The sequence below is a fragment of the Struthio camelus genome, chromosome 1 (genome assembly GCF_040807025.1).
Source record: "Struthio camelus isolate bStrCam1 chromosome 1, bStrCam1.hap1, whole genome shotgun sequence".
NCBI classification, from domain to species: domain Eukaryota; kingdom Metazoa; phylum Chordata; class Aves; order Struthioniformes; family Struthionidae; genus Struthio; species Struthio camelus.
In genome coordinates this window covers 154,720,476-154,732,666 of record NC_090942.1, presented here as the reverse complement: position 1 = coordinate 154,732,666, position 12,191 = coordinate 154,720,476, and the positions used below count along the sequence as shown (strand labels likewise).

General features: G+C 40.5%; 1 protein-coding gene across 1 annotated transcript in view; it reads right to left on the bottom strand.

Annotated features, from left to right (window-relative positions):
• LOC104138067 (parapinopsin) overlaps positions 1–12,191 on the bottom strand; it is a 91,291-nt gene that overhangs the window by 27,827 nt on the left and 51,273 nt on the right. The window lies entirely within an intron of this gene.

Here is a 12,191-nt window from a genome sequence, read left to right as displayed (position 1 = left end):
TTAGCTGCAGCTATATTGCAAGCTTAATATTAACCCAGGAATGTAATGCCCAGCTAGCCATGGCCTACACAGCTAAAGGTCATCAATGACGGCAGAGGCATCAGTCAGCACGTTTTTTTCTCTCTGTTTAAATAACACATCTGTCCTGAATACTTTATTTATGCATAAATAAAATACAGAATAGTAAAGTAAGAAAAGATGTGTAAAAATGAAGCGATTGTGCTGGGATTTTGGTATGCATCCTTTCTATTTTCTTCAGGTTTTTTTTCTTAGGAAGAGAAGGGAGGCTTGCACTGTCACCGTGTCTGCGCTAATACGAATGGGTGTCTGCCTGAAATTTGACTGAGTTTCTCCAAAAGCTTTGAAACTTATCAGATGGACAGATGTCTTTGGTACTGAGTTCTTCACATGTGACTAGAGAAGAAAGATCCTTAATAATGTTCTCATCAAGGAGAAAAATTCAATGTAAGATGAACTCAAATTAGACACCAAAGAATTCCCTCTAGTAAAGTGTCGGTTTGGTTTGGTTTGGCTTTTTTCTCTTCCATCTTGTTTCTCTGATAATTAATAAGAAGCAACCTCTGATCACAGCTGCTCCTGAAATAGGACATTTATAAAGTCTCCCTGATATCTATTAAGGGTGACCTTCCATTGCAGTCTTCTATAATTGAGTTTAAAAAATCATTTGTCATGAGACAAACCTATTGGAAAGCAAATTTAGTTAGCTGTCATGCTCACAGAGTCTTTTGCTTCCACGTTTATACCGGCATACACAATTGTTTTGATTTTTATGTGCCTCATATTATAATATGATTTACTTACAGTCCTGGGAACGAGCAAGTTAGAACTTTGGAGTTTTTTTAAGTCCTTTTTTTTTTTTTTTTCCCCAGAAGCACATTTCTCTTCCTACTGTTTCAGAGAAGAGATTAAAAGTATAGAGTGGCAGGGCAAAAAGCAAGCAATGGACTAGAAAAAGTGAGGAAGGTTCATAACATACGGTCTTCTCTAATGACTCTAAAACCCTGGTGACCTGGGTGCCCCGGTTCCTCAACTCACCTGCTTCCTCATTATCAGTATTCTCCCTTTTCTTGGTGTTCTGGCTGCCAGTCTCCTCTAGCTTTCTCTCCCCTTGGCCTCATGTTTACTCCTCAGACTCAAGGTTCAGTGCTCTTTCCTTAGCATCAATCCAGCTGATCAGCTGTCTGTTCAAAGACAGGCTGTCAGTTTGTCCTCCAGCTCAGAGCTAGCTTGGGAAAGTATCTTACTGTGACAATGAGTTACCAGGCATAGACCCTAATTAGCACAAAGAGCAGAAGCAGTGGAGTTCATTATAAACAGAACAGGACAACACAGAGTCCTTGAGAAGCTGCAGTGAACTGTGAAGTAAAAGCAACCAGAGCACTGAAACTGGGGTGATGGAAAAAGGTTCAACAGTAAGGTAGGAGCTCTAGCTGAGACCCGAGGAGCCACAACTGACCATAAGATGAGATTTGAGCATGGAAGGAAAAGTAGTAGTAAACTGCAGACTCAGCACTACTGTTTTAATTAGACATGCCCCAATATGAAGAAGGCATGCTGGTGGTTCATTTGGCTTGAAGAACAGGACATGTGCTGTTCTGGAGTTGTGCTTGTGACCGTTGCTGTCCACTAGAGGCACTGGAAAGCGGTGAGGGAAGAGTCATATTGCTTGGTGGTTCCGAGCATACCACTGGACTGATCACTGCTGTGAGACTGTCCGTCCCTAGCCTTGTGTCATGTCTTGGGAAACAGGGCTGAACAATGTCATCTTGTTTACTAGATGTGTAAGCTAGTGTTTACTAGTGTTTGTTTCAGCCCAAACACTACTGTTGCGATGGTAGTAAAGGGAAGCAGCAGAGTCTCAGAGTGGCTGTAATATCACCGTGATGCGGTCTGGGATACCCTAACAAAGCAAGAAATGCCAGAAGATTTCAAGAAGTGTTAGACTATTCAGTAAGAAGTGCTCGAAGAGTCCTGTTTTTGAAGGCATGTACTATATTTTTCTGCACAGTTTTGGTACCGTTGTCTTTGCAGCCTTGCAGCCCACCTTTAAAACATGCTATCTTTAAAAATTCTCTGCTAGAATGCCTCAAGCAAAATGTAGTTCAAGTTGACCTAACCTCCAGAAAAAATCACAGTTTTTCAAGTGAAAAAGCAGTAGGCAATTTCATGTTAAAATGATTCTATTTCTTATTTTAAAACTTTTGGGCAATTTAATGTAATTGCTACACACTATTTTCCGTAACCAAATGGGAGTGCCTCCTAAAATACATTTAGCATCTGGACAACAAGGTGGTAGAAGAGCATCAGATGATGATTAAAAAAAAGTCACTTCAAATAATGCTCTAGAATAAGTCAGTTTGTTAAGTTAAATCTAATTCTGAAGATATAAACTGTATGTGCATATAATATATTTTTAAAATGTATAAAAGATCTAAAGCACATCATTACAATGACACAAGAAATACTGGATTGTTGGGACCAAGAGATGTTTATTTAGAATGGCTGGAAAACATGTGCCTTTGCTATAAACTCAACATTTTTCTCTGGGACAAAGGCCATCTCCTGCCAAATCCAGGAGCCCTGTTCTGTCGTAGGAAGGGCACTACAGTTAAGGAAAAAAATGTTTTTTTGTTTTTTGAGATTCTTTTTTAATGAGTAAGTGGTGTGTCTCTCCTAGTCTCATTTTGGGAAGTAGCAGAAGTGCTTTGGCTGAAACTTCAGAAATCAGCCTGAGGTAGCCACAGACAAGCTTGCCTTATCTGAGGCACTGAGTGTAAGACTGGCACAATTAACTCTCGTCTTGTTTTGCCCTGTAGCCAAGCTACATCTCATATATATACATAGTGATCCTTTTCCCCCTCCTTTTCCACTCCATCTGACATGCGAGACACCACTAGTTAGATGACTATGGCAATCTGCTGAGCAGTTGCATTAGATTTGACAGAGCGTGGGAGAAGCCATGGGGGTTTTCAGGGAGGTGGATGGCAGCGGCAGAAATGTGCTTAAAGGGGTCTGAGTGACACATTGCTTGGTTGATGTCAAAAGCTGCATGCTCTCCCCTCCAAGCTGCCAAGGTGTACCAGATATATCTCTCACCATGGGACAGGGTAATATGTCATGCATCGGAAAAGAACAAACTGGAGAGCTCCATGCAGAGTACAGAAAATTTCAACACCACTGGTCAAAGCGTGAAATAAACCACTGAAAAGGGGAACTTAAGAGTAGGAAATGGAAGCACTTAGTAACAAGGGATGCTGACAGCTTTTGCTGTAGCTGTGGGGCTTCTGTTAGGTTGGAGCTTCTAATAAGAACCCCAAATGTCTGCTATGGCAGGTACTTTGCCAGGAACCTCAGCCAGGGCATAGGCAAATTTATGGGGCTCTCATAACAGGGATCTGGGGAAAAAGATCTACTTAGAGGAACCTCAGCTGACCTTGTAGAAAGGATAAGTCTGTCCTTTTCCTTGCAGAAGGCCAACTAGCACCTTCCAAACACATTAACCCTGTTGAACAATAGCATGGGAGCGAATAACATGGCTATGGGCTATACAAAATGATTTCAGGGTAGCAGATTTATGCACGTGGTAGCTCTGAAGGGTCCAGATCTCACCACTGCCAAGTCAGTCGGTCCTGTAAGCATCTGCCGGAGGGGGCAGCCAGACTGCACCCACAGGTGAGCCAACGGACTTTTTCAAGCTAAAGACTGGAGTGTTCCTATTTTGGAGACAGAAGGCCCGAACAAAACAGGACAGCAGCCTCAGGTGAGAGTATATTGCTTTTAGTACTTTTTTTCTTAGCTACCACTTGGCTCCACATGGGAGAAGAGCCCTAAATGGTACCCTGCCCAAGGGGACAGCCTACCCCCTCCTGTGCTCCAGAGACCAAAAATTTGACCTATTCCAACCCCTGCTCAGCTCACTCCAGTTAGCTGGACATGACCTGTGAGACCTGGGGAGTACACTTCAGTTGCTTTGTCAGGAGAGAGCTCTAGTACCAGGAAAGATCTGACTGATGGGTGTACAGAGAGTGTGGGTGTACATGCTGCGTGTTGCATGCAACTGAGAGGCCTACGAAGCCAGGCACATACATCTGAGTCAGCCTTGTATGGCACTAGCACTTCGTGCATGCTCCCGTCACCCACAGGCAATTTTTTTTAAATATATGTATTTATAAGACAACAGAGTTTGGCTGAAGTTCGCTATAAAGAAGAGAAACTTTTAATGATGGAGATTTAACCTGACTGCTTTTATGGATTCCCACTATTCTTTTTGCCCAGTCCCACCAGTCTTTTTGCCCACCATTTACCCTAGTCTCCACCCCTTACTTAATGTAGCAAGCTCCTTTCTGTAACAAAGCATTTCCTTTCCAATTGGGAACATCTTTAAAGGGTTTGAAGCATATATGGCATCCCATCCGTCTAACCACCTGGATGGAGAGACTATGTAGTAAGAATCCAGCAATCAGAGCCACTTGAACGAAGGAACACGTTCAGCATAGCATCTGAAAAATCAAAGGGCTATTAATGCATTTTTTCCTTTAAGATCAGCTTCTCTTCCTCCAGCTTTTCATTAAGAAGTAAAATAACAGAAGTCCTACGCTTTGTGAATCTGAATAGTGGATGTTGCAATCATCCTTCACTTCGCCCACTCTAAATAAGCAGTATGGAAACAGTGTGCAAAGTAATTTGTTTGTTTATTTATCATGGCTGATGAATTATTCCTGGAGCTGTCTTCATACATTTTACACTCAGATAGCCCTGTTTTTTCACCCCTTCAAAACTGCACTGTAAAGAGCAGGCTATTTATGAACAGCAATGCTTTTTGCCAATCTCTTTAAGTGTCAGTTATGAATGTTTGTTTTCACATGATCAAATATTCAACAGTACTACCAAAAACAGGGACAAATGAAATGTTCGCAATCATTTGAGAGAAGTCTGTCAATCTTTGAAAATTTAGTCTATTACAATTTCTTCAAATGAACAGAAGGGAGCTAGATTTTTTAATGTGAGAGCTACAGAACAGAAAAAAGCTGGAATAAGATCATTTTTCTTCTTTCTCTAATCAGTCAAGTCAGACAGTCTTCTCTGTTATGTTTTCTACCATAAGGAAATTAGAAATACTCTCCACTTGTTGGAAGGAATTGTGCCTTCCACCACCAAACCCAGGAGTCTCTCAAATCAAGCAGTGATGCGGATGTCAGCTGTGATGAGCTTTCTCCTCTCCTATCACTGTGGGTGCTGTTTTCAGGGAAAAATAGGGCAAAAGAAAGGAAAAGAAAAAACCCTAAAGCATGAAAAGCTGTAAATGGACGCTTCAGGTAATTCACATCTCAATGTAACTAACACGCAATGCTACTCCAGAACTGCCACCATATGAATTTATACTTTGATTGTTACTTAAGGCAGACAATCACGGGAAAGAAGGGCTCACTGGCTTAAAACTGAATACCTTCTGTATCAGTATGTAGTTGGCTAAGTTCAAAACAAGAGTTAAACTGAAGATATATTTAGTTTCTGTGGAAATGGGGACTGAACAGAAACATCTGATTAGAGTCATCTTACCATGCAATGAGCCCTAATTCCGCAAGGTATGTACACTTATATGTTTACTGACTGAACTGAGATTTAAGTATACATCCAAGCACTTTGGTCACTTAAGGCCACATAAGGAGTTAATAGCATAATCATTTATGCTATGTTGTTAATAACAGCAAATACAAAAGGAGAAAGTTATAAAATCACACAAACGGGCTTTATTCTTAATTATTTTAGTGTCTGAAGTCTATATAAAGGATATTTCATCAGCTGAAGCCTGGATTTATTGGAAATTTTTATTATTGACATGGGAGCAGTTATCTTAGTGTTTCAAGTTAAAGTGAAGCTATGCTGTGATTGCTAAACTTAGGGCTTTGTACACTGCTCTTGAAGCATAAATATTATTGCTACTGATATCAGTGAAGTTCTGTTGTGGACTTAAGTAACACCATAATCCTCTTTAGTTGTAGGAATTCTTTTACTGTACTAGCTGAAGGACTGTTAGCAGTAATTTGACTTACACAGTGAGCATATTTGCATACACTAAACAAACAGCTCATGGTGTCACTTCAGTCATATACAACTGGCATTTCATCCTGACCTTCTTTCCTCACTGTGGGATTTCCAGCATCAATGTGCATGAGAAAATTAAAGATGTATTACATATAGCTATCATTTAGTTTGCCTAACAGTCTAGTTTTAGAAAGGGGAGATACCCATACCTTCCCCAAATGGGGGCATTCCCTTTCCTTTCTCTAGCTACAGCCTTACCCAGCAAGGATAACAGCTACAAAAACGCGAGCTTGTGCCTCTCTCTGCACTCAGTCAGCAGGATATAAGCCAGCTCCAGCTCAAAACCTGAGCAGGCACCGCGCTCAGTCCTGAAAGCAAGCTCAGCCTCCCAGCGAGCCAGCTTATCCACTGGGCCAACAAAGACGTGTGAGGTCTGCAGCTGCCTCGCATCCCACCAGCTTGGGGTATGAGCAACATATACATACCCCCTCCAGCAACCTGTCCGGACAGGTCTGAGTCTTCAGACAGCAGCTGGGGCTGTTTTTTCTTGTATGGGAGGCAGGAGGCTGGGAGAAATTGTTTGCCTCCAGTGCTGTGAGGAGGTCAAACCAAACAATCCAGCCCCCAGAAGACATTGGCTCACATTTAGGAACCGATACACTAAATAGTGTGCAGGCATCACAGCAACAAATAAAACAATTCAAAAATGTTAAAATATAAGTTCAATAAGGAAAAAAAAAATCCTTCTGAGGTGAAATAGAATCATCTTAGAGCTGAAGAATCAGTAATCCTGGCTAGTCATGTAAGCAGATATATTATTTATGATGATATGCACTTCTCTAAAACCTTACTTGTATATCCTTCAGTACTTGTGGGACTGCACAGAGCTGCTGTCTCTGACATTTGCAGCAGCACTTCCATGGCACTTACCTGCCTGAAATAAATCAAAGATGTGTAGAAAATAAGATATGTGGAAAATGGGAACTGAAAGGGCAGAGAGGTGTGCTTGCTGTCTAGAAGATACAGTTAAACAAACAAAAAAAAAAAACTGGGGGTGCATGAAGCCTCAAATGTTATGTCCAAATTTATTTAAATTCTAATCAATTTTCTATCAAAAAGATGATCAAAAGAAACTATGTCACATAAAATATTAAGGTTGTTGGGGTTTTGTGCATCTAATATGCCTTTCCCTATTTCCTAAAATTCTCTAGACAGTTTGGGAGACCGTAATAGATACTAACCTCTCCCTTGAAGCCATCAGGTCTAAGTTGTCCAAACTGATGGCAACCACAGTGTTCATTACTTGCTGGTACTTGGTTGCTTGTCTAAGTCTAGTTTGAGTGAGCATGTTATAACTGGCCTTGACTCACACTAACTGACATTCCTACCAATGGCCTGAGTGGGAACACAATGGCCCTAAGACCAAATTATATTCTACAGATGATGAAGGTTTAAAGGAACTTCAAAGCCTTAAAAGCAGGATGCACTTCTCTGCTTCCAGCATAGGCTGCAAAGGTTTTTCAAAGAGCCTAACTCTTTCTTTTAACTGTAAAAGGAGCCTCGAAGACTAACTGGCCAGGGACACCTAATATTTAGACTGTTAAGGCTATGTGAACTGAACCTCACGCAGAAAAGACCAGGAAGGGGACAGAGAGGCAGCTGGTGTTCTTTCCATTGCATGGAATGCAGTATTTATGGGAATTTTTACAGTAATATTTGGTCAAAAAGTGATAGCATTGGCCAAAATAAGTATTATAAAAGAGAAAATCATGTGCCTTTTAAGAGGGGAAGAGTAGGAAAATTGAAGACACTTGGCAAAAGACTGACACTGGAAGGGTTCTGGGGAACAAAGCTTGTACATTAGACTCCTCTGTGGCTCTGTGCAGAAGCCTGGCCTGCTAACAAATGGTTACAGGATTTTCACAGTAAGACAAACAGACAAGAGTGTGGGCTCTTTCGACTGTAACACAGCAGGGTAGGTATTTCTTTGGTCTTTGAAAGCTTTTGTTGCACGGTTGACTTAGCCAGAGTTTGGTGGTGCTAAGACTACCTTCAGCAAATTGAGCCAATAGTTTTGTTTAAGACTCCTCTTTTCTAAAAGCACCCTTAAAGATTATACCTATGATGGATTTACTTTTCCAATAACCAACTTCTATGTTGTTTGTTTATTCTGATAACTTTTGCAATGGTTTGGAGTGATCTAGCACAGCCTGAAGTTAAGAGAAAAGAAAAGTGAAAACATACTTCTGATTTTTGAAGCTGGCTTCAGTGTATTTTGCATCAAAGAATTTCTGGAGCAGAAGGAGAAATATCAGACATTAATTCCATCTTGATTCCCATGTACATTCTTCCAGATAAAGCATCATGTAGAATGCATATCTGCAAAATTGCTAATATGCCTGAGCTCTTCAAAAAGAGATGAACTGACAGGTGCAAAATTTCTTTTCCAGGTTTCAAAGTTACCACTTAATGCTAAGCAATAAAATGCTACTATCTACATAGGAAATAGACTGCACATTGGCTTGCATATAAAGAGAAAAGTGTCTTCAAACATAAGTGACAAAGAATGATGTTTGGAAAGACTGGAACACTGATACAACTAAAGCAGGAAATAACAGTTCATGTGTTATAACTGGCAAGGACAATAAATATAAATGTCAGCTGAGACAGAAAACTTAGGATCAGAATACATTAAAACTTTCTCCCCATTTGTCATTTGGAGAAATCTATATCTGAAGTCTAGGTTATGTCCTCTCCTTTCTCACTGAAAAAGTGTATGTATGTGTGAGTGTGTATACATATATACATACATATGTATATATAAGAAAGCTATGATGCAAGTATGGCTGATTGCCATGCTCACCTCTTGAATGAGATTAACAGCAACAACCTTTCCTATCCTATTCCTGACACACCAATACTTCCTCTAAATCTGGGGTATGTTACAAAAAATACGTGTCAAGATAATGCTCTCCCTAAAAATGGTGCCTGGGTGTTCCCTCAGATCCCATTTTAATTGCACATGTAAAGTTCTCACTCATATTTAACACTGCTTTTCACCAAGGCTAGCACATGTGGGTGAGATCTTGAGCTTTGTGTTCCTTTACATTAGTAGCTGCTCTCCTTGCAGTGAGGTTAGATGCTAAAATCATTCAAGCATCAATGGTCTTTCAGCACCTAACCACTATTCCCCCTTTTCCTGGAGAGTGGTCAAGTTTTCCTATACTTTACTGAGGCCTGACTCCCCCTTCCCCCCTCTTCCTCACACCTAAGAAAACTTATAGAGATGTACAAGACAAAGGCAGTAATACGGACATGTGGCATGCCTTTGACATTAGCTATTTATATTTAAATAAGCCTAATATGTGTGCTTGGACCTGGCTTTCAGCTACTGTAGACTCTTCACAGAATATAAATCAAAAGTGGCTTCAAAGTTCCCCTTTCATTGCCATCTTTAAAAATTCTCCTGGATATAGTACTTATGCCTCAGTTGGCCTGAAAACATTCTCCTCCATACTCAGGACAGACCCTTTCTCTCAGTTACAGATGTATCACTGTATTCTATATGTATGCTCTATGTATTACTGCATACACCTGTATGCAGTAAAAAAGTGCAAAGTCTGGAAGCCTTCACTTTCTCCTTGGTGGGAGCCCCACGGGGGTTGGCCCAACACCCTCCTGAGTTTTAATCTCTCTTTACAGTCCAGCATCATTTCTTCAGCATGCATTGATAACTAAGAGGGAGAAAAGTATGTAAACTCTTAACTTAGAGGAACTCAATTTAGGCAATAAGCTCAAAGCTCAGGTGTACAAATTGTTATTTTTTTCCCTCAGGAGATTGCATATCCAGAACAGTGTTGTACCTGAAGAAGTCTCTCTAACTCTCACTCCAATATGCCAGAGAGGATGAGCAAGACGAAATAGGCGTAGTGAGTTATATCCAGGCTGAGTATTTATAAACATTTATCTTAGCTCACAGAAAATGATGACAGATTCCTTTTCTGTAGCTTATATAATAAAGACAGTCTTTATAAATTATGTATCATTCTAAAACTTCCAGTTAGGAAACTTATACTTAAGCTGTAGTGAAGCTTCATATTTGTTTCAAATAGTAAAAAGCAAGGTAAGCAGAACCATTATTACAATTTTATGAGTGCAATACATTATCCTGCAAGGCAGTCATTGACTGTGCAGTCATTTGTGCTTGTAGAAGGCTATGATTAAACACGGAATAATCCAGGAATAAACAAGACTGAATCCCTTACTAAATGCTCTGTAATCCTCTCCCCACATCGCCGACCATTAGACGGGTGAGAAGGGCAGAGTGTCTCCAGAGAGTGGTGCACATGAGAATATGAAATGGTCCCCATAGCTTGGCAGGCATCCCTGATATGCTTCCGTGTAAGGAGGAGATGAGCTGGCATTTAGTTTTTAAGAGGGTTACGGTTATGCAGTACATTATGGATATTTCTCTGTGTCTGGTCAGCTTGCACCAGCTGACAATGTACCTAGGCATGGCAGAACAGCAGGTACAGAGATGGCCAGAAAATCACAATGCAGTGAGAGCATTGCCAATATTTCAAGCCCACCATATTTCCAATCATTTTGCAGCTGTGTGCATGTTGGCACTTACCCTCTGCTGACAAAACAGGGAAAGTCCTGACAAGAAAGAATCGCACATAGGAATCTTTTATCTAGTTTTCGTAACATAGGCTCAGATGGTCCTAAAATAGGACTTCTACCTTCTGAAAGAGTATCTCTCTCCTTCTCTCTCTTTCTCTCTCTCTCTTCTGATTATAACACCATCCCAGAAAACTGGCTTAGAAGAGAAGCCTACAACTTAGATGCCTTCAAGTTAGGTGAGCTGATCAGCTGAATCTAACTTTTAGTTTTTTAAACCAACATGCTTGTTATTCATAAACATGCTACAGGTATTACAAATATGGAGAAGTTAGTTCTTAAAGGAAGTTCTTGATTTATTATTCAAGTTCCAATACAAGTAAATGAATCTGCTTTATGAAAAAAATTTACTCAGTAAATTAGTAACTGCTCTTGCCTTGTGAGTTCAGGAGCCAAACTGTGGCTATTCCAAGATACAGTGGTTAATCCAGTGGCTATTCCACTAAAAAGTATGAGATACTTTAGGTCATTTTTAGATCTACCTAGAATAAATACATTTATTCAAAACAAGCCCTCCTTTTTTGTTAAAAGATTAATCCCTGTCTCCACAAAAAAATAAAGACTTATTCTGGGATTGGAATATAGATTATACTAGACCAAGGATTTTGATGTTAGAAGGAGAAGATGGCATAAAAAACCTGTGAGGAACAGGTCATGGGACAGGTAAGGAAAGAATGCTGCTCTTCCTAATGGCATTTGAATCACAGCTTCAACCCAGGAAAATCATTCTGACTGTCCCTTCGACACTACTTTGGGGACCACCTCCATGAAGCAGTGTCCTTCTTAACATCAGGGCCCACCAAGGAGGGTAGGTAGCTGGGACTGACAAACCTGAATACACACACACTGACGGAAACCTTCTCTCAGAGAGGAGAATCATGTTCACTGTAGGCAGCCAGCCATCACCCATACACAAAAATGAGCTGTAGGAGATGGTGGGCGGGAGTGACTTTGCCCAGCCTACAACACTAACGATCTTCAGACTCCCAGGAGGCATGTTTCTAAACTTCATTATTTTCAGAGATCCATAATCTTCAGCGGAGGTCTTAAATGACTTTCAAGCCATGCTACCCCTAAAAGGGACAGGAGACCACCAAAGGAGCCAGTGTAATTGATGCGAGAGGCTTTGGAGGTGTTAGACACGGGGTAAGGGATCTGGATAGCAGCAATCTGACATGAAAAGAGAGGCATCAAGAAAACAAGTGCCAAATTTAAAAAAGTGACCAGACTTTATCCATGCCCTGCTACCTTGGAGACATACGAGATCCAGCAGTTACATGTCTTTACCATAGACCTGTGATATACAGTTAGACTCGAGTCGAAACAGACCACAGCTCCCATGAAATATCAGAAAGATAGGAAGTTGGATTCTTAACTACTCTTCATTATTAGAATTATGAATGAAACAGCAAGAACAATAAAAATAAGATGCTTTCTTGTATGCG